The 20,684-nt window shown below is 44.3% G+C and overlaps 1 protein-coding gene across 2 annotated transcripts in view; it reads left to right on the plus strand.

Moving 5' to 3' along the window:
- Positions 1–12,903, plus strand: part of RGSL1 (regulator of G protein signaling like 1) — a 102,065-nt gene extending 89,162 nt beyond the window's left edge. Inside the window, exon 23 of one of the 2 annotated variants that reach the window (XM_006142327.1) lies at positions 12,628–12,903. The gene's annotated coding sequence lies outside the window, so the exon portion shown is untranslated. The remainder of the gene's footprint in view (positions 1–12,627) is intronic. The other variant, XM_027767952.1, reaches the window with a different exon arrangement.
- Positions 12,904–20,684: the final 7,781 nt, after the last annotated feature.

Genomic DNA, 20,684 nt, shown 5'->3' on the forward strand with positions numbered 1-20,684 from the left:
CCTTTTGCGTTACTTCCCCAGAACAGGAAGGAGGCATAGGTACAGTAGGGGGCAGGAATGGCACAGTGAGTAGTCCATTCCTAGGGAAATTCTAATACATTTTTCTAACAAGCTACTTGATCCATGGGGGTCAAGGAGTCAGGACATCACTAAATCTACTCAATACCTAATGCATATGTAGTCCTTTGGAGGATTTCTATATGTCATAGGTGTACTATTAGTAGAGAATAAAAAGACTTCCTTCTGTGTTCTCTACACACATACCCTGAGCCACAGATACTTTAAAATATTAGTGACACTTTATTGAATACTTACTATGTAACAGCAAGGATAGGAATTGTTAAGGTTCATTCTATAGGCGAGGTAATGGAGGTAGAGTTTGGGTAGCAGTCCCAGCTACACATTGTTAAAAGAAAAACTTCAGGAACCAGCAAATGGTGTAGTGGTTACATCGCTGGATTCCCACATGACCAACTGCCGTTTGAGTCCCGGACCTGGTGGCTTGAAAATCACACTGGGCATTACATGCGTGTATGCCCAAAATCACTAGAGAATGGAGGAGAAGGGATTTCATTGTGGCCATCCTCCCTGGGGAGTGATTTCCCACTTTTTCTTTCTCTGTGTCTCTGACTCTCTCTTCCCCTCCAGCTTAAAAATCACACCAGGCACATGTGCATGTGTGCCTAAGATCCCAGGAGGAGAATGAAGAAGAGATCGCAACTTGGCCATCATCCTGGGGGAATGATTTCTCACTTTCCCTCTCACTTTCTCCCTTTCTCTGTTCTCTCTCTCTCTCACTCTCTCTCTCTCTCTCCCCCCTCACTCTCCCCCTCCTCCTCCCCACCTCCAGCAAGCACAAGTGCCCTGTGGAAAAACTTCTAAAAAAGAAAAACTTATGAAAATTTAATTTATCAGGACCAGCAGATGGCATAATGGTTACATTCCTAGACTCCCACATAGTTGACTACAGTTTGAGTCCCAGACCCAGCAGCTTAAATCTCACACTGGTTGCATGTGTGGGTGTGCCCCAAACCCCAAGAGGAGCATAGAGGAGAAAGGACTGTAATGTAGCCATCACTCCTCGGGGGTGATTTTTCACTTTCTGTATGCAAACACACACCTTATTTATGTACATTTATTCACTAAATTTTTTAAAAAAAGTATGCACTGGGGCCAGCAGTTGGCATAATGGCTATGTCACTGGACTCCCATGTACTTGACCATGGTTTGCGTCCTGGACTCAGTGGCTTAAACTCATGTGGGGCACGTGTGCATGCGTGCCCAAGATCCCAAGAGAAGAATGGAGGAGAAGGGATTGCGGCATGACCATCCCCTCTGGGGGGGTGATTTCATGCTTTCTGTCTCTATGTCTCTCTCTGTCTGTCTGGCGAGCGCACGCGCCCTATAGCGAAAACCTCTCAAAAAAAAATAATAATAAATAAATTAATTAATTAATTTAGCAGAGTTTAATTGAGCAAAATGATTTGAATCATGTAGCCCCCAGAATGGCTACTCCAGAGAGCCACATAGGAGGGGGGGGGGACATTTATATGCAAGAAAGGGAAAATGATGTACAAAAGATGGAAGTGAGGCAATGAGGCCGAGAAATCATTGTGCTGGTTACAGCTTGATGTCTGCCAGCATTAACACAGTGTAAAGGGTGGGCTGTCTGTGACTGACTGAACTGTGGCTGCAGAGATTGCTGTAACTTGGCAGCTTCCTAAGGAAGCACACTTCCAGGTGAGGGTCTGGATTGTTTACAGGAACTCAGGTCTGAGTACAGAGCTCGGCTCAGGCCAATAGCGTTTCGTTTAACAACACACAGTAAGTGACTTCAAAATCTGTGAAGCTCCCTGGTGCCATGCTATTCAGAAAAGCTTTAGAAAGTTCAAGATAGGGCCTCAGGGGATGGTTGGAAAGGGTAATAATTCACACACACACACACACACAAACACACCATCAACAATTCACTTAATGTCAGACAGAAATCAGGAGTCTATACTGGTCATTTTTCTTCAAAAATTGTGTTTGCACCAAAATGCATTTGGGTAGTTGGAAGCGGAAACAGGTAGGAAAAAAGAGGTTGCAGAGATGTAGGACCTAGCAAATAAAAACACCGGACACCTAGTTAAAAGTGAATTTCAGATAAATAATGAATAATTTTTAGCAGAAAAATGCCCAAATATTGCATGGGACACACTCACACAAAAGAAAGTCTGTTGCTTACCTGAAATTCAAATTGGACTGAGCTGATTTAGCATCCCTGTACCCACAATGGGATGGGTCAGGGAATGTGAATACCCAGCCCTGGCGCTGGGCCTTGGGTTGGGGCAGAGGTCCCTGGAGGCGGAAGAGGAAGATCTGCTCTGATGGGAGGACTGCCCTTTTCCAGCGCTGTCCCCTGAGACCCTATCTTGGACTTACTAAAGATGAAGGAGATACAAGTGCTGAGTCTCTGCAGGTGAAGGGAGGAGGAAGCACGAAGCCCAGAGGACTGCAGGAAGGAGGGGGAGAGGGGAATCACAGGCTCTCAGGAGATCTTGAGGAGGGGAAAGGAAGATATGAGAAAAGACACCTCCTGGTGATTTTGTACTTCATTGAGGTAGGTCTAAACGGGCATATGATGGCCGTTTAATTTGGAAATTAAACCCATTCATATGCTGAGAACTAGCAACCTGTGTAGTGCCACAGAAGGTGAGGAAGGACAGAGGCCACAGGAAAGGAAAGGCCCTGCTAGGAAAGGTCCTAGCAGGAAACAGATAGCACTCTCAAATTAAGAAAATTTGAGAGCTCCTAGGCCTTGGTAGCTGGATCCAAGGAGAGAATTGTGAAAATAAGACCTCTTTGCCAGGACCTTCAGAGCCCCTACAAGTCACAGTCCCTCCCTCCAGGAATGAGGAAACTAGAGGACTAAATATCCACACTCTAAACTCCCTCCCTCTGATTTCTTGCCAAGGCTTCCCATCGGTTGAACTCACTCATCAGCCAGACAATGAGGAAGTTCATGGGTGCAGGTCGTCCAGGTCAGCCATGGGGACAGACAGCAGGGTAGAGACTGGTGCAGACTGCCTCTGGGGCAGCAAATGGAAGGTGAGCTGCTTAAGAATGCAAAGCAGGCTGTGGTCTGAAACGCTTCCTGCAGGGGTCAGGCCTGAGCCAGGCAGAAAGCAGGAGCAGCAATCTGACAGTCAGGAAGGGAGAGGGATGGGCTGGAAGAGGGTTCACGCTGGAGGACCAGTGCCCATCAACATCTGGACCCGAGGGGAGCCCAGCCTGCTCTGGGAACCACAGGCAGTTTAGAAAATCCTATATAGACAAGAAGAAAAGGTGGTGGAGAATGATGATCATTACAGAATGTCATAACTAGATTTTTGGGGCACTTACTATGCAAGACCAGTGCCTAACACTTTACGTCTGTTATCTTATTTCATCTTCTCAATAATCCTATGAAGTAATACTATTAATGCTTTATGGGCGAGAAGATCAACGTTTGGACAGTTTAAGTAACCATGGAAAGGCCCCATGGTAGTCATGGCAGACCTGGGATTTGAATCCTAGTAGCCTATCTCCAAAGCTCACACTTCACCACAACTCTGTTTTGCTTCTTATGTACTATAGCACTGTGGTACATTGGCCTGGTTTCACACTGGAATCTCTGGGAGCATGTGGGGGGATTTTGTTTTGTTGTGTTTTTTTTATGAAGGGACTTTGAAAAGTTCACAGAATCTGGAATTCAAGTATGAGTTTACTTTGGTGCAAAAATCTTTTAAATCCATGCATAGTTGTTGGTTTTTTGTTTTTGTTTTTGTTTTTTGTTTTTTTATAATATGCCATTTCCGTGAACTTTTTGCAGAGCCTTCAATGTACAATTAATTATTTTTAGAGCAGTTTTTGGTTCAGAGCCAAAAACTCCAGTTCTTAACCATGAAGCTATGGGGTGGCACTATTGGTCACAACTGATAAATGTACATTGACACATCGTTATTGTCCAAAGTCCACCGTTTGCAGGTCATTCTTGGTGTTTATACATTCTATGGGTTGGGAGAAATGCTAATGAAATGTATTTTCCATTATATGGAGCAGTTACATTGCCTTAAACACAGAGCATCGCCTTTCACTGCTGCTACCATCTGGCCTCATCTCCCTGGACGTTTTCTCTCTCAAATTTGCCCACACTGGGCCACCAGCAATTTGTCAGTTGCAATCAGGTTTTTCCGCCCAGGCCTGGTTCCCACTGAAATACTTTCTGCTCTGGAAAGTTGTGATTCTCTGTATCTGCCCCTCTCTGGTTTTGAGGGCAGCAGTTTGTCCTGTGAGCCCACTTCTCTGAAGGCTGATTGCTCCATTTGTTCAGCTATTTACTTGTTCTCAGGATGGAGCGATGACTTCTAAGTTCCTTACATGTCAGATCAGACACCAGAAGTCCCTGGGAGATTGTTTTAAATGCTGGCGTCTGTTCCCCACCCAAGGTTCTGACTTACTTGGTTTGAGGCAAGGCCCACGTGATTCTAGCATGCAATCGATGGCCAGATCTAATAGTCATATACGCTTCATGGCTGAGAAAGGAGAAACGTTTGCAATGACAATGGTTAAAGAAGACTTTGGTTTTTGGTCACTCTAGTCGGCCTTCTCTGGGCTGGCTCCAGTTCTTTAGGTCTTATTAAAATAAACGTTGCCTGGGGCCAATAGGTGGCATGGTGGTTAAGGTGCTGAACTCCCATGTGACCAACCGTGGTTTGAGTTCATTCCAGCCGCTTGAAACTCATGCCAGGCACATGTGCATGTGTGTCCAAAATCCCAAGAGGAGAATGAAGGAGAGGGGATTGTGGCATGGCCATCTCCCCCAGGGAGGTGATTTCTTGCTTCTGTCTCTCTGTCTTTCACTGTCTCTCCAGCAAGCACATACGCCCTTTAGGAAGAAATCTCTCTCAAAATAATAATAAAATAAAATAAATGTTGTCAACATGACATTTGTTGTTTTGCTGCTGGCCCTACTAGCCTCAATGGTCTCTGTGTGCTTGTGCCAGGGATGAGGGGAGTAGACAGTTTTAGATTTTGCTTTAATTGTCTTCCTGATGGCAACTCAATGTCTCTGTGGTCTCATTGATAGTGACAGTTTGTCTGCAGTGACTCCAAGGTTTTCTCCAAGAAAATAAATTGGTAACCTTCTTTTTAAAATTTTCCCAGAGGGCATGTGCTCTAACCGAAGAGAAACAAAGAGAAAAAGTGAGAAAACACTACCCTCTCCCCCATGGGGAATGGTCACACTGCAATCCCTTCTCCATCTCTCCCTCCTTTGGGGATTTTGGGCATCCATGTACATACACTTGGTGTGTTTCTCAACTGCACAGCCAGCCACATGAGATCTGGCCACCTTAACCACCACACGACTGGCTGGCCCAGTAACTTTTTCTTGTGTCTATTCAGTCCTTCGGTTTTTTTCCAACTTTGTGATATTTTACTTTACTTACTGGTAAATTTAAGGATTCTTCTATGACTTACCTTTTCCCTAATCTTTATGTTAAAAATTTTTAAAAAAAGAATATTATAACAGGTACTTTATGAACTAAAATATTTTTATTCTTCAAAAGATTTTTAACAACCATATTGAAATACAATTAACTTACCATATATTTTATCCATTTAGGTTGTACAATTCAATGTTTTGTTTTGTTTTGTTTTGTTTTGTTTTGTTTTGTTTTGTTTGAGAGGTTTTCGCTATAGGGCGCGTGCACTCGCCTGCCAGCCAGAGAGAGACAGAGACAGAAAGCGAGAAATCACTCCCCAGGGGGGATGGCCACGCCGCAATCCCTTCTCCTCTGTTCTCTTCTTGAGATCTTGGGCACGCACGCACATGCACCCGGCATGAGTTTTAAGCCACCGGGTCCGGGACGCAAACCGCGGTCGACTACATGGGAGTCCAGCGACATAGCCATTACGCTAACTGCTGGTCCCTACAATTCAATGTTTTTAAGGCTAGTTCACAATGTGCAATTATCAATGCAATCTAATTTTAGAATGTTTTTGTTGCCCAAAAAGAAACCTTACCCCCACCAGCAGTCACTTCCCATTTCTCCCCGCTGTCCTACCCAGCTCTATGCTACCATTAAGCTAATTTCTGTCTCTATGGTTTGGGTAGTTTAGACTTTTCACACAAATGAAGTCACAACATATATAGCCTTTTGTGAATGATCTCTTTTATTTAAGAGAAAATTTTCACAATTCATCCAAATTGTAACATACGTCAGTACTTCACGGCTTATATCAGTATTTATTGTTGCTGAATAATATTCTATTGTACAGATATACCACATTTTATTTATTTATCAGCTGATGGACATTTGAGTTGTTGTGAAATTCTTATCAAATAGGTGATTTGCAAACATTTCGCTCACTCTGAGTTTTTACATTTTCTTGTGGCAGTGTTTGCAGTACAAAATTTATCATTTTGATGTAATAATTTTTTTCTATTTTTTTCTTTTTGTAAGTTGCACGTTTAGTGTTATATCTAAAAACACAAACAAACAAAACTACACATTGCCTAACCTAAAGTCCCAAAGATTTACTCTTGTGTTTTCTTCTAAAATGTTTATAGATTTAGCTCCTAAATTGATATCTATGAGTCACTTGAGTTAATTTTTGTAGGTGGTATGAGGAAAATGCTCAGTTTTATTCTTTTGTTCATGGATATCAGCTATCCCATCATTTGTTGAAAAGGCCATTCTTCGCCCTATTGAGTTGTCTTGGTGTACCAGTGGCAAAACTCAACCGGGTAAATGTAAAGGTTTATTTATGGACTCTCAGTTTTATTCCACTGATCTATATGTCTGTTTCTATAACAGTACCATACAGTCTTCATTATTGCAGATTATGGTAAATTCTTTTTTTTTTTTTTTTGGAGAGATTTTTACTATAGGGTGCGTGCGCTCACCAGACAGACAGAGAGAGACATAGAGACAGAAAGCGAGAAATCACCCCCCAGGGGGGATGGTCACGCCGCAATCCCTTCTCCTCCATTCTCCTCTCGGGATCTTGGGCACACACGCACACGCGCCCGGCATGAGTTTTAAGCCATTGGGTCCAGGACGCGAACCACGATCGACTACGTGGGAGTCCAGCGACATAGCCATTACGCTAACTGCTGGTTCCCAGATTATGGTAAATTCTGAAATCAATAAATGTGAGTCCTCCAATTTGTTCTTTTTCAATATTATTTTGGCTAAGCTAGGTGTCTTGCATTCCCATATTAATTTTATGATAAGACTAATTTCTGCCAAATAAATAAATAAATAAATGTCTACTGGATTTGATAGAGTTATATTGAGTCTGTAGCTCAATTCAGAGAGTATCGACACCTAAACATTAGTCAGTCTTCCAACACGAGAAGATAGGGTGTCTTTCCATTTCCTATTGTAAAAACTGAGACATATATTAAGACTGAAATCAGCACTATGTATGTCTTATATAACAACGGAATCTTTAATAGTTGATTAAAGAGCTACTATTTATATAAAATAATTTTTTCACAACTGACATTAATAAATTACCATGGAATTTCTTGGCTACCTTCCACTCACACAGAAAATTTTAAATAGAGCAAGGCAAAAATATTAAGTTAAATTGAAGAGGTGGATTTTTTTTTTTGAGAGGTTTTTGCTATAGGGTGCATGCACTTGCCAGAAAGACAGAGAGATGGAGAGACAGAAAGTGAGAAGTCACTCCCCAGGGAAGATGGCCACATCACAATCCCTTCTCCTCCATTCTCCTCTCGGGATCTTGGGCACACATGCACACACACCTGGTGTGACTTTAAGCCACCAGGTCTGGAACTCGAACCGCAGTCGACTACATGGGAGTCCAGTGACATAGCCACTAAGCCAACTGCTGGTCCCAAAGAGGTGGATTTTTTTTTTTTAAAGAAAGAACAATAAGTAAAATTCAAAGTGAAGGCATATAATCTTATAAAGGGAACAATTTTCTAAGCATAACACAAAGGCAAAAAACTGAAAGAAAAATACAAATGAATTATAAAGTTTAAAGATCTAAAGCTTCTATTCTTCAAAATTTTTCATAAATAAAATTAAAAAGGAAGGATACAGAACATATTTGATAAAGAGCTCGATATAAGTAAATATAAAGAGCTCTTTAAAAATAACCCCCCAAAAAAGGGCCAGCAGGTGGTGTAATGGTTAAGATGCTGGACTAAGATGCTGGACTCCCACACAGTTGACTATGGTTCGAGTCTCAGACTGGTGGCTTGAAACACTCACACTGGGCACATGTGTATGCATGCCCAACACCCCAAAAGGAGAATGGAGGAGAAGGGATTGCGGCGTGACCATCCCCCCTGGGGGGTGATTTCTCACTTTCTGTCTCTCTGTCTCTCCAGTGAATGCATGTGCCCTATAGCAAAAATATCTAAAAAGCAAAGTGCACACTTGAGTATGTCTTAAAGTGGAGAAAGAATATGAGCAGTCACATGAAAATTATTTCACTAATAAAAGATGTAAAATAGCTGACCTCAGAAGTAGTCAAAGAAATCCAAAATAAGCAGAAGAGTCCATTTTTAGTATTGATGTTTTACATATTTCAAGCAATACCTATATACTTTTTGTTTTAAAACAAAGCAAAACAAAAACAATCATCTTTCACTGCAAGAATCAATAACAAGGGTAGTGCCAGTCCAAGGTTGAGCAGGCTATTGCTGGAAGGTGTCCTCATAAAAATGTTTTTGTGCAAGTTTGCGCTGGCCTCTAGGCAAGCTTGTATTCTTGGCATTCTTTTGTAATACTGTTACCAGGCAGTTGTGTGTGAGGGCCATCTCTTTATGGCCTTCTCCCAGCTCCATTTGGTCCGGGTTTGACAGAAGTGACTCCATTTTTATTTTGACAACTTTCACAATACATTACTCAAACAATTACTCTAAATCAGTAATGAAATTTTGTTCATAATATTATATTAAGTAAGAAAAGAAGATAAGAATGGACTAATACTCTAAGAACTCAATTATGAAAAACTGTCATATACATGTAAAAAAATCTGAGACAGAATATGACAAATTAACATAGTAGATTATAGTAAGGAGAATATGAGTGCTTTTATTTCTGATACTTTCATAGAATTAGCTACCAAAAATATAAATTTTAACACAAATTACATTTCTCACAAAACACTATTTTCTTATAGTAAGTTTGATTATTCTTATTTTAAAATTGGAGTTATGACCCTGCCACAGTGGCACAGCAGTAACAGAATGCTCCATGATGCTGTGACCATGTAATAAGGTCCCAAGTTCATGTCATGAGGTCCCTGTGCCTGTGATCCTGGTTGGCTGAGGTTAAAGCTAAGTCATGAGGGAACCAGCAGTTAGCGTAATGGCTGTGTCGCTGGACTCCCACGTAGTCGACCGCAGTTCGCGTCTCGGACCCGGTGGCTTAAATCTCACGCCAGGCGCGTGTGCGTGCGTGCCCAAGATCCCCAGAGGAGAATGGAGGAGAAGGGATTGCGGCGTGACCATCCCCCCTGGGGGGTGATTTCTCGCTTTCTGTCTCTATGTCTCTGTCTGTCTGGCGAGCGCACGCGCCCTATAGCGAAAACCTCTCCAAAAAAAAAAAAAAGCTAAGTCATGAAATAAAGACCCTGTTGGGAAGTGCCTCTCTCTCTCTCTCAGGAAAAAAAAAAAGAAACTTTTTAAAAATTTAGTTCTGTCTTAAAGTTCAAATTTATTTTAATTCACATCGTCATAACCCAAATCAGTTATCCAAATTAAAAAATAAAAATAAAATAACACTCTACAAGTCTCACTGTACTCTTGATTTTTTTCCTAAAAGAACATATAAGAATCTAAGCTGGGACCAGTAAATTGTGTAGTGGTTACATCACTGGACTCCTATATTGCCGACCACAGTTCAAGTTCAAGACCCAGTGGCTTTAAAATCACACCAGTTGCGTGTGCATGCATGCCCAAGATCCCAGGAGGAGAACAAGGAAGGGATTGTGGCTTGCCCATCCCCCAGGGGGGTGATTTCTCACTTTCCCTCTCACTGTGTCTGTCTCTCTCTCTCTCTGGCAAATGCATACACCCTAAGGCAAAAACCTCTTTTAAAAAATCTAAGCTATGGGGCCAGAGAGTAGCTCAGGACTAAAACATGACCATCTATGAGGCAACCTCATCTGGGAAGGTTCCTGGTTTCAAGTCTAGAGACCTCCCTGGGTACATGTGGGGTACATTCTTACCATGACCCAAGACTGACTGAAGGCTGGGTGTAGTTGCAGCGTTGGAACCTTTTGGGGGGTGCTGTCTCTCTCTCTGTTCCTCTCTCTCTCTCTCTCTGCCTCTCTGTCTCTCTACCTTGCTCATGAAATAAATTAATAAACAAACAAAAAAGAATCTAAGTTAAAGGGTGGAAGTACCCTGACCTTGATCCGCCCCTGCTATGGACTGGGAAATCATTGGTGCTGTCTGAATCTGTGCTATCTGTTGATATCTATTACAAAACATAATGGAGGTAAGGGGTAGTATGAGTGCTAGTCTCACCTTAGGGTCAGGAGAACTTCATTACAACTTAGTTCCTTACCTTGGATCATTAGAGTGGGGCAGCAAACTAAAGACACCATTCAAGGACACTGGCAAATTATCTCTGCCCTCTGGAGACTTTTTGCTACCATATTTGTAGGGATAAAACACAAACTGGAATGTAACACCTGTGTTTGTGACGAGGGTTAGGGAAGATCTTTATACCTCTCCTGCCCACCAGTCTTCCATGTTTCTCTAAAGGGAATTGGGAAAGCCAAGAAGGCCTGGACTGGGATTCCAGGAGTGAGGAAGGAAGGTACTCTCAGGGCCACCAGCCTACCTTCCAAGACCTCCTGAATGCTAAATCTGTCAGATGGAAATGAAGGTGTGAATAGAGCCAGTGGTGGGAAAGTGACTTCCAGCCTAGAACAGAAGAGGACACAGGCACAATACTGAGAATAATTTGCTCCATAGACCAGTGACTTCAGCACATGGAGTGCAACCATCATCAGCGGGTGGGTGGTGATGCCACACACCCTTGTGGAACTGCCATCGCATGTAAATACTGATGCAAACCTCCTAATAAATGCCTTTACACTTCTAAGTGGGTCATTCTTCAATGTTAAAAGATGAGATCTATATAAGAAATGAAGGGACCAGCATGCATTATGTGACAAGGATGATTCAGTGAGAGAATGGAAGTATTCTATGAGCTGAAAAGGACTATGCAAAAAATATCATTAGCCACTTGACTTCAGTTTATATGAATTCTTATCAGCTCTAGTGAAAAATGAGATGTATATTCAGCAGAAGGACCACAGGCTTCTGAGCCAAGTGTTCTACTTTTGGGTTTTACTGACAGCATGATTCTAGGCAGATCACTTAGATGTGCTGGGTGTCATATTCCCCATCTGTAAAGTGGCAATATAATGCTATCATATTTTTTTTTTGAGAGAGATTTTTGCCATAAGATACATGTGCTTTCCAGAGACAGAGAGAGAGAGAGAGAAAGTGAGAATTCATCCCCAGGGCAAATGACCAAGCTGCAATCCCTCCTCCATTCTCCTCTTGGGATTCTGGGCATGCACGCACACGCACCTGGTGTGAGTTTCAAGCACCCAGGTCCAGGACTCGTACCACAGTTGGCCACGTGGAAGTCCAGTGCCTTAACCACTATGACATCTGCTGGCCCCTTATAATACTATTGTTTAGGATTATTGTGTCAGTGTTGAGTTGTTGGGAAAGTCATGATGCATTTTTGCATAGATAACAGAAAAATACATTATGACTTGCCCAGTGACCTAATGAATAATACACAACATCTTGATAGAACACTGGACTCATATATTATGTGTTGAATATATGCTAAGCTTAGCCCACCTCCACCACGACCACACTCACCACCTCCACCCCCTCTACCACTCTTATGAGTTATGTACTTACTTTCTCAGTTTGAGTAGAAAGGATGAGGAAAGATGTCACTAAACTATGTCTTAAAATCTCTTGGAAAGAGGATTCAGATTTAGATGAGGTTCTGAGTTTCATCGAAGTCATTTCCCTCAGACATTCTTACTTTGCCATTTATTTTTTAGTTCAAGTTTCAGATATTTATTAACCAGTGTAAATCTCAATGCATCAAGATGATTTCATGCATTTAAAGGAGAAATATTTCTTGGTTAAGTGCAAAATGGGAATGGTTTCTAAAGACCTTCATTATAAGTGGCTTTACAGTGAAACATTTCATTTGTAAGTCTGGACTTTCAGGACCAGCAGATGGTAAGTTGGTTACATCACTGGACTCCCACATGGTCACCATGGTTTGAAGCAGAGATTTGAAACACACACCAGGCTTGTGAGTGTGCCCAAAATCCTGAGAGGAGAATGGTGGAGAAGGGATTATAATGTGGCCATCTCCCTTCAGGGGGTGATTTCTCGCTGTCTCTCTGTCTCTCTCTTCTCTCTGGCAAGTGCACACACCCTCTGGGAAAAAATCTCTCTTAAAAAAAAAGTCTGGACGTGCTTATTTCAGTTTGCTGTAATTCACACTCACTAAGTATTGATTGTCAGGATCCAGTTTATTCCAGGGTTCAGATTTCTTCTTTCTGTCCCAGCAGGTGTCTGGACTGAACACTGCCAACTTACGTGATACAGTGGTGCTCCAGTACCCCCAGCTCTAATAAATACAAACGAGAGAATCACACTTAGATGCTTCTTGGTCTGACTCAAGATCTACCAGAGTGTGTTTGTGGTGGAGGACTCCAGTCCAGGAGCAGAGAAGAATTCATCTGCCAGGCCAGAGACAAAGTAGACTTTGTAATGAGATAATGCAGACACCCAAGGTCATACTGACCTCTATATGACATCACCATTGAAATATATACTAGGAATATCACATTGAATATGTCCAGAATGAAATGTTTGATCTTCCCTCTAAACCTGCTTCTCCAAGAGCCTTTTCATCGCCATTAATAACAACCTCATTCTTCAGGTCACTCAGGCCAAAATGCTCAAAGTTGTCCTAGACCCCTCTCTTTCTCTCACACCATATCTTACTCTGTCGGCAAATCCTGTAGGCTTGACCTCAAAATACATTCACAATCTAATCTTATGAAATCAGCTTCATAGCTGTCACCTGACGTAGGCTACCAAAGTCTTATTCAGCAACTACTTAATAGTCTCCTGATTAATCTCCCCATCTTTTTATTAAGAATTATTTTTATTTCAACTTTATTTGTTATTATTATTTTCCAATTTGATCAGAGAGACAGAGTGAGTGAGAGATAGGGAAAGTGAAAAAGCAAGCCACAAGGTCCAGGGCTTGAACCATGATCAACCATGTGAGTCCAGTGCCTTTAACCACCAGGTTACCTGCTAGCCCCTAATCTCCTCACCTTGACTCTCACCATCCAGAGAAGCGAGTGCAGCCACATAATGCCACTCCTCTGTCCACATTTCACTGAGGGCTTCCCAACTCACTCAGCAAAAGCATTTGCCTTTGTGCCCTCCCACATTTCCTGTCTCATCTCTTCTCCCTTCTACTTCTCCTTTTTGCTTTATCTATATGTGATATACCACACTTTTATATTCCTCAAACAGGTTGGCCATGAATAGTCCCAGAGCCTTTGGACTGGCTCCTCCCTCTGCTTGCTTTCACTGAAATATCACCAAAGCTTACTTTCTTGCTTCCTTCTAGTTTTTGCTTAATTAGCTCCCTAACAATGAGGTCTACCTGATATTTAAGTTTTATCTACTCTTTCTGACTAACGGCTCTGCTTAACATTCTTCTGGTTATTATTGCCTTTTAGTATACTATATCTGTTGCAGAAAAACAAACAAGGAATGGAAATGGCACTCAGGAGAGAAAGGAGAAGTCTTTATTATGCCAGTGGGCACAGAGGAGTTAACACTCTGAATCTCCAGCCCCAGCTGGGGATTGAACATGGTCTTTTATGAAGGAATTGGGGAGCGGAGGTCTTGGGACATTAGGGATGGGAAAGGGGCTCAAAACCTGCCCTAAAATGGAGGTGACAGAAAAGCAGGAAGTCTAACCTATTCAAGGTTTCAGGTTGTAGCTCTGGGGAGGGGCAGTAAGTTTGGCAGAGGGCAAAAACCTCAGCCCTAAGTTACTCATGAATTCAGTCTCTCCCATATCACTCCCCCGACTTGAGCCTCCTCAACTATACTCAGGGAGGGTCAATTAACAGGAGGGTGGTAAACATAGCTTTCCTGGTCGAGCAGTTGATACTTGATGGCTTCAAGGCAGGAGGTTATGAATCCCTTAATCAGATTAAGGGCACAAGGTCCAACTGCCAGTGCTAAAAGAATAACTGCTAGGGGTCCCAAGAGAGGCAGTAGCCATGGGGTCCATGTCCAGAGCCCATTCCAACCTGCCCAGGAGTCAGTTGTCACTTGTTGCTATTTGGAGACCAAATCTTTAAGCTGTTTAGCCATGTCTCAGACCACATCCAATTTGTTGGCATAGAAGCAACATTCCTCTTCTGGAAATAAACAGAGTCCATCCTTTTTGGCAGCCAGGAGAGCTACTCCCCTCTGGTTCTGTAGGACCACATCAGCCAAGGAGTCTAGCTGGACTTGTAGAGTCTCAATAATATTCACTACCTGTTGGAATCCATCTGCCAAGGCAGTGGACAGCTGCTGGTAGTAAGCATCGGAGGATGCCATCCCTCCAATCCCAGTCCCAACCCCAGCAGCAATCCCCAGCCCCACTAGGAGGGAAATCAATTTTATTGCTCTCCAAACTCTAGCATGTAAAACCAGGGGGACACTGACAGTCTCATTTCCCTGTAGAATGTCTACTTGGGGGGTAAGAATTGCCCAGGTACAGGTCCCAAACCTGTTTCCTGGAAGACACTGGTAAGCATAGGGCCCGCATACAAGGTACGAGGAAAAACTGTGGTCCCATTTTCTGGATATGTACTGTGGCAGGTCATATTACCTGTTTAAATGGAACCTTGATTTGTAAAACAGCCCTGGGGCTTGGAGGAGAGGTGTACCTGGTAGACTTGTCCCTCCTGTACAGAGGTCTGCTTTTTCTGAAATATCACCAAAGCTTACTTTCTTGATTGACAAGTGGGGTGTCATTTGTAGGGTAGGCCAGGATGGCACATATGCAGGGAAGAGCTCTTCAGATGCAAAGCCAACAGCTGATGCCAACTAGGGTTGTGCCTGATACAGGAGAGCATGGGTCATATTAATGAGCATAATTACTCTCTGGTAGAGATTGGGGATCTTCCGAGGTGTAGGGATCCTCAACTGAACTCAGGGAGCCTGAGGCTTAAGCCTCTGTACTGCATCCTGGATGGCAGTATGAACCTCTGTAAGACATTTACCTCCTCCTTCTAGGGGCCCATATTGTCTAAGACTTGTGTAGTGGACCCATTCCCCTGTGAGGAGACAATTGTAACGATCATGGCTCCTTCTGCTCTTACCCACAGCCCTGCCCCTGCCCCTGCCCCTGCCCCTGGTGCATGAAGGCCAGCTGGCTCGGGAACTACAGGAGGACTATGGGATTGTAAATCCTGGGCAGGTGGGCTATCATTGGTAGGTAGGTGCCCAGTCACAGTCAGACGGTGGCTTGCTGGATAGTTTGATTGCACCATTTGAGACAAGAGGAGTAGGTGCCTGTCAGTTTGGGTAAATGAGCAAGGGCTAGGGTCAAGAGTACCATTAAAGCAAAAATGGTATTAGGAACAGAACCCCAATGAAAATGCCTCCAAGTAGTTAACCCAGGCATCTTAGGCTTGTCAAGGTTCCTACTACCAGGAGGTATAATATTGTGAGCAAAAGCCTCTCCCACAATTTCCAGCCCCTTGGGGCCACTGCTGCCAGACCAATGGAGAGAAGCACAGTCAGCACTATGGGAAGGGCTAAGAGTAGGAAATTGTAAGGGTATGATGGGTGGTGATGACACCATATGATGGATGGTGTCATCCATCGCTATTCTTAAGCTTCTGTTATGCATAGATTGGTCAGCATCCGGAGTGACCAAAGAAGGCTGTAGACTCCTCAAGTTTCCACCGTGCATAGAGAAGCCAGTCCAGGAGTGGCTGCAGCAGGGCTGCAGTCTCAATGGCAGGTTTTGGTCCTCTGGAAGGTTATTTTAGTTGGCTGCCCAGGGTGGTTTTTCATCATCCAGGTCCCAGGGCCCTCTGGTGCTGTGGTGGATCCACAGGGCTAGCCTTGCAACCTTAACTTGTTTTTGTGGTCTACATCAAACTCAGAGCAGGGCCAGTGGGAGGACATCCACTCAGGGGCATCCAGTGTCTTGACAGAGCTTAGCCTTTTCAGCAAAACCTGGGATCCAAATTCTTCAGAATCCTGCAGCTCCCAGGAATTCACATAGTTGCTTCCAGGTTGTGGGCTGAGGCAATCCACATACCACCTGCTTTCATTCGTGCCCAAGAGCATGGTGTCCTTTAGTCAAAATGAATCCTAATAATTATACCTGGGTATGGCAGAATTGGGCTTTCTTCATTGAGACTTTGGACCTGGCCAGGATAGAAGCTGGAGCAACTCTCAAGTTCCATTCCAGCAATTTTCTCAGGTCACTCCAGCAAGCAGAAGGTCATTAACATATTGGAGTAGAGTGCACCCAGTCTCTCGGCTTGGAAAATTTTCCAAGTCAGCAGCAAGCACTTCTCCAAACAAAGTCAGGGAATTCTTGAACCCTTAGGAGACCTGAGTCCATGAGAATTGAGTTTTCTTTTGGGTTTCTGGATCTCCCCATTCAAAGGCAAATATCAGTTGGCTGACGGCTGCTAGTAGGAGGCAAAAGAAAGCATCCTTGAGATTCAGGCAATTGTACCATTCAGACTCTGCAGGGAGAGCACTTCCTAAAGTATATGGAATGGGTACAGTGGCATGTATGGACACCATAGTGGTGTTCACAGCTCCCAAGTCCTGGACTGGCTGATAGCCTCCAGTGGTTCTCTTCTTCACAGGGAGAAAGGGAGTGTCCCAGGGAGACTGACACTTGACCAGGATTCCAGCTTCCCTGAACCAATGTGCTTCTTTATGGCCAGTCTAGCATCTCAGCTTATCAGGTACTGTCGAAGGTGCACCAGCTGTGCCAGAGGTGTCAGCTCAACGACTACAGGTGGGTGGTTAATGGCCCGGCTTTCGTTCCCTACAGGAGTGCCTCTCGATGCTTGCTTAGATGGGTGCAGCCACCCTCAGTATTGAAATCCCTTTTCATTTGGGCTTTTTTCATTTGGAAAAGCAGTTTTGGCCCAAGCCTTGAGATCTATCACATCGTTGGGGGCTTGCTGTTGGAGTCATTTCTTTGCTGCTCCAAGGACTCTGCAGTGCTCCTCTGTGTTAAGTAGGGTGAGGAGTAGTTGCTGACAGTCGTCCCGGGTGGGCTGGTGGGTTTTGAGTATAGACTCCATGAGATCTATCATTTCCTGGGGCTGTTCTGAGTAGTAAGGGTGTGGTATTTCCAATTAAGCAAATCAGTAGTGGTGAAAGGCTGGTGGTAGAGAGTTGCTCTGCCTTCCATAATAACCCCATCTGCAACTATCTGGGAGGGGGGTCTTTGGGTCTCCTGAAGGGGCATCTGAAGAGGGAGGTTGCCCCAGACTGCAGTGGCTTGCCAGGTGATGTCAGGTGAGGCACAATCTGGGCACAGGATTTGGGACAGCAGATGGCCTCCCCCCTGAGCTGGTGGAGCTGGCACTGGCTCATCAGGCCCCAGGGAAATGGGACATATGGGGGTGGAGCTACTAATGGATCCTCTTCTGGGGAGCCCTGCAGGGTTGGAGCCATGGGTTTCTTTGGGTCAGAGTTTGGCACTGGGGGCAATGATACATGTGGCCATAATAGTACATTGTTTTTGCCCTCTTATGCAGATCCACGCCCAGGGCAGAATGACTCAGGCTATCTGTAGCCAGGAGTCAGCAGCATAGGGAAACTGCTCAGGGTGGCCGGAGTGCCAGTAACAACGTTGTACATAGCTCACACTGTAGGGAGATGTAAGGTTCCCTTGGCAGCCATCCAACCTTGAAAGAGGGCCATTAGACCTCACAGAGAGCTCTAAACTTCCCTGGTTTTATTTTAACTCCATAATCACCAGAGAAGCACTTTTTAAAATTAGTCACCATATAGTCCAGGACAGTGGGCTTAGATTACTTGGATTGAGGTTTTTCCCATCATATCCCAAATATCTCTATCTCTTCAGTTATCAAAATCCTGTACTACCCAGAAGGCTCAGGAGATCACTGGTTAGAGAAAGTGATTGATGAGGAGACTCTGGAGGGATGGCAGCTACTAGGGGGTGGGCCTTAGCCCTGAGGCTCAGAAGCTGTACAGCCTCCTGGGGATGCTGTTGAAAAGGCCAGGCAGCATAGGCTATAAATTTGTTCAAGTTTGCAGGAGGGCCTCAGCCAAGGGCTGCAATCAGAAGGACCACAGCAGTCTCTCTCTGAGATCCATCCTCTCAGTATTCCAACGGTGGATACCCCAGTGCTGGAGACAAGTATTTCTGTGGCAGGTGACAGATGGAATGGAGGACAAGGGAACAGAAATCTGTCAAGCTAATCGATGAGGGAAGATTGTCTAGGTAGATGATGAGGCCAACCCTCCCTCTCCTTTCCCAGACAGAGTGGGCGGGTTTAGCTCCATAGTAGAAGTCTTTGTAGGAAGGTTAGGACGAGCTCTGGGAGGATGTTTTTTGTCACAGTCAGGAGGAACTCATGTCCTAGCCTCTGAGGACAGAATTGGCTACCTGACATTTGCTACTCTGCCTATCCACCTCTGCAGGGAAAACTCTCCTGTTGGCCTCTGTGTCTCCCCTCCTGTGAATGGTGTTACAATGGACAAAGGGCGGGTGCCCCCCAGAGAGGGCCAATCAGGCATCCGTCTGGTCATGTCCTTCATGGCTTTGTGTAGTTCCTTGGCAATGAGCAATCAGAAATAAACCCTCCGCTGGATCAAATGCATAGAGGCAGACAGTGTCCCCTAGCATCAATTTTGCAGCTTAGCCTTTTCAGAACTCCCACAGAAATGCAGTCACAAACCCAATCATGCTCTGCAGTAAGACACCATAGAGCCGCAAACACAGTTGCTCATTTGTTTATCACAAACAAATATTCACATTCATTCAGAGGTTATACATTCCTTCCCCACACCAACCAATTACCAGATGAGCCCTAACTGCTGATCCTGTGACCAAAGGAAAGTGATCAATCGGGTCTCCTACTCTACTCTATTCAAGTAAGTCTAACAAAAGTTCTACAGATCCCCGGGGGCTTACCAAATTACCAGAGCTGACCAAGGTTGATGCATCAGGATCCAGGAGTCAGTCCTTCTCTCCAATCAGAGTCCAATGATCCAGGAATGCTCAGCCAGGGGCAGGCACCCCAGCTGAGGGATCCTGTCAAACAAGACGGGGGCACACCATAGTGCCCATTCCAGGGGGAAATTCCCTGGGATCGGTGGCTCAAAGGGCCAGTCTGATTCCATTTCCCAGCCAATGCACCAAATGTTGCAGAAAAACAGATACCGAGGAACAGAAACGACACTTGGCGGGCATGGAAGAATTAATGCTCTGAATCTCCAGCCCTGACTGGGGGTCGGACATGTCTTTTATGGGGAAATTGGAGAGGAGAGGTCTCGGGATGTTAGGGATAGGGAAGGAGCTCAGAACCTGCCCTGAAATGAATGTGGCAGAAAAGCAGGACATCTAACCTATTCAAGCTTTCAGGTTACCCTGTAGCTCCGGGGAGGGGCAGTAAGTTTGCCAGAGGGCAGAAATCTCAGGAAGTTATCAGCCCTGAGTTATTCATGAATTCAGGGTCTCTCTGTATCATCCTGACTAATCTCCCCATCTTGACTCTTGCCTTCTGTAGTCTCTCCACAGAGAAGCAGAGTGAGGTCATGTAATCCAGTCCTCTGTCCACATTCCACTGAGGGCTTCCCATCTCACTTAGCAAAAGCATTTGCCTTTGTGCCCTCCCTCATTTCCTGTCTCCTCTCTTTTCCCTTCTACTTCTTCTTGCTCAATCTACATGTGACATACCAAACTTTTGTATTCCTCAAACACATGGGATATGAATAGTCTCAGAGCCTTTGGACTGGCTGCTCCTTCTGCTTGCTTTCCTTAAAATATCAACAAAGCTTACTTCCTTGCTTCCTTCTAGTTTTTTCATGCCGGGCACGTGTGCGTGTGTGCATGCCCAAGATCCCAAGAGGAGAATGGAGAAGGGATTGCGGTGTGGCCATCCCCCCTGGGGGGTGATTTCTGGCTTTCTGTCTCACTGTCTTGCTCCGTCTGTCTGGCGAGCGCACGTGCCCTACAGCAAAAAATAAATAAATAAATAAATAAAAACTCTCCAAAGGGGGGAAAAAAGAAAGGGAAACAGTGAATTGCTTGATAATTAAATTGGGGGCACTCAGCAATTAGCTGTTAAGTACAGAAGCTGGTAAAGGACACCATGGAGAAGCAATCAATAGGAAGGGTAGAATTAAGGATGTTAAAGAAGACAGTTTCTGGGAATGGTACATGGCGTAGTGTTACGTCATTGGACTCCCACGTGGCTAACCACAGTTCAAGTCCCAGACCTGGTGGCTTAAAAATCACACCTGGTGTGTGGATCCCAGGAGGAGAATGGAGGATAAGGGATTAAAGTGTGGTCATCCTTCCTGGAGGATG

Source organism: Tupaia chinensis, unplaced genomic scaffold, assembly GCF_000334495.1.
Source record: "Tupaia chinensis unplaced genomic scaffold, TupChi_1.0 Scaffold000074_1, whole genome shotgun sequence".
Classification (NCBI taxonomy): Eukaryota; Metazoa; Chordata; class Mammalia; order Scandentia; family Tupaiidae; genus Tupaia; species Tupaia belangeri.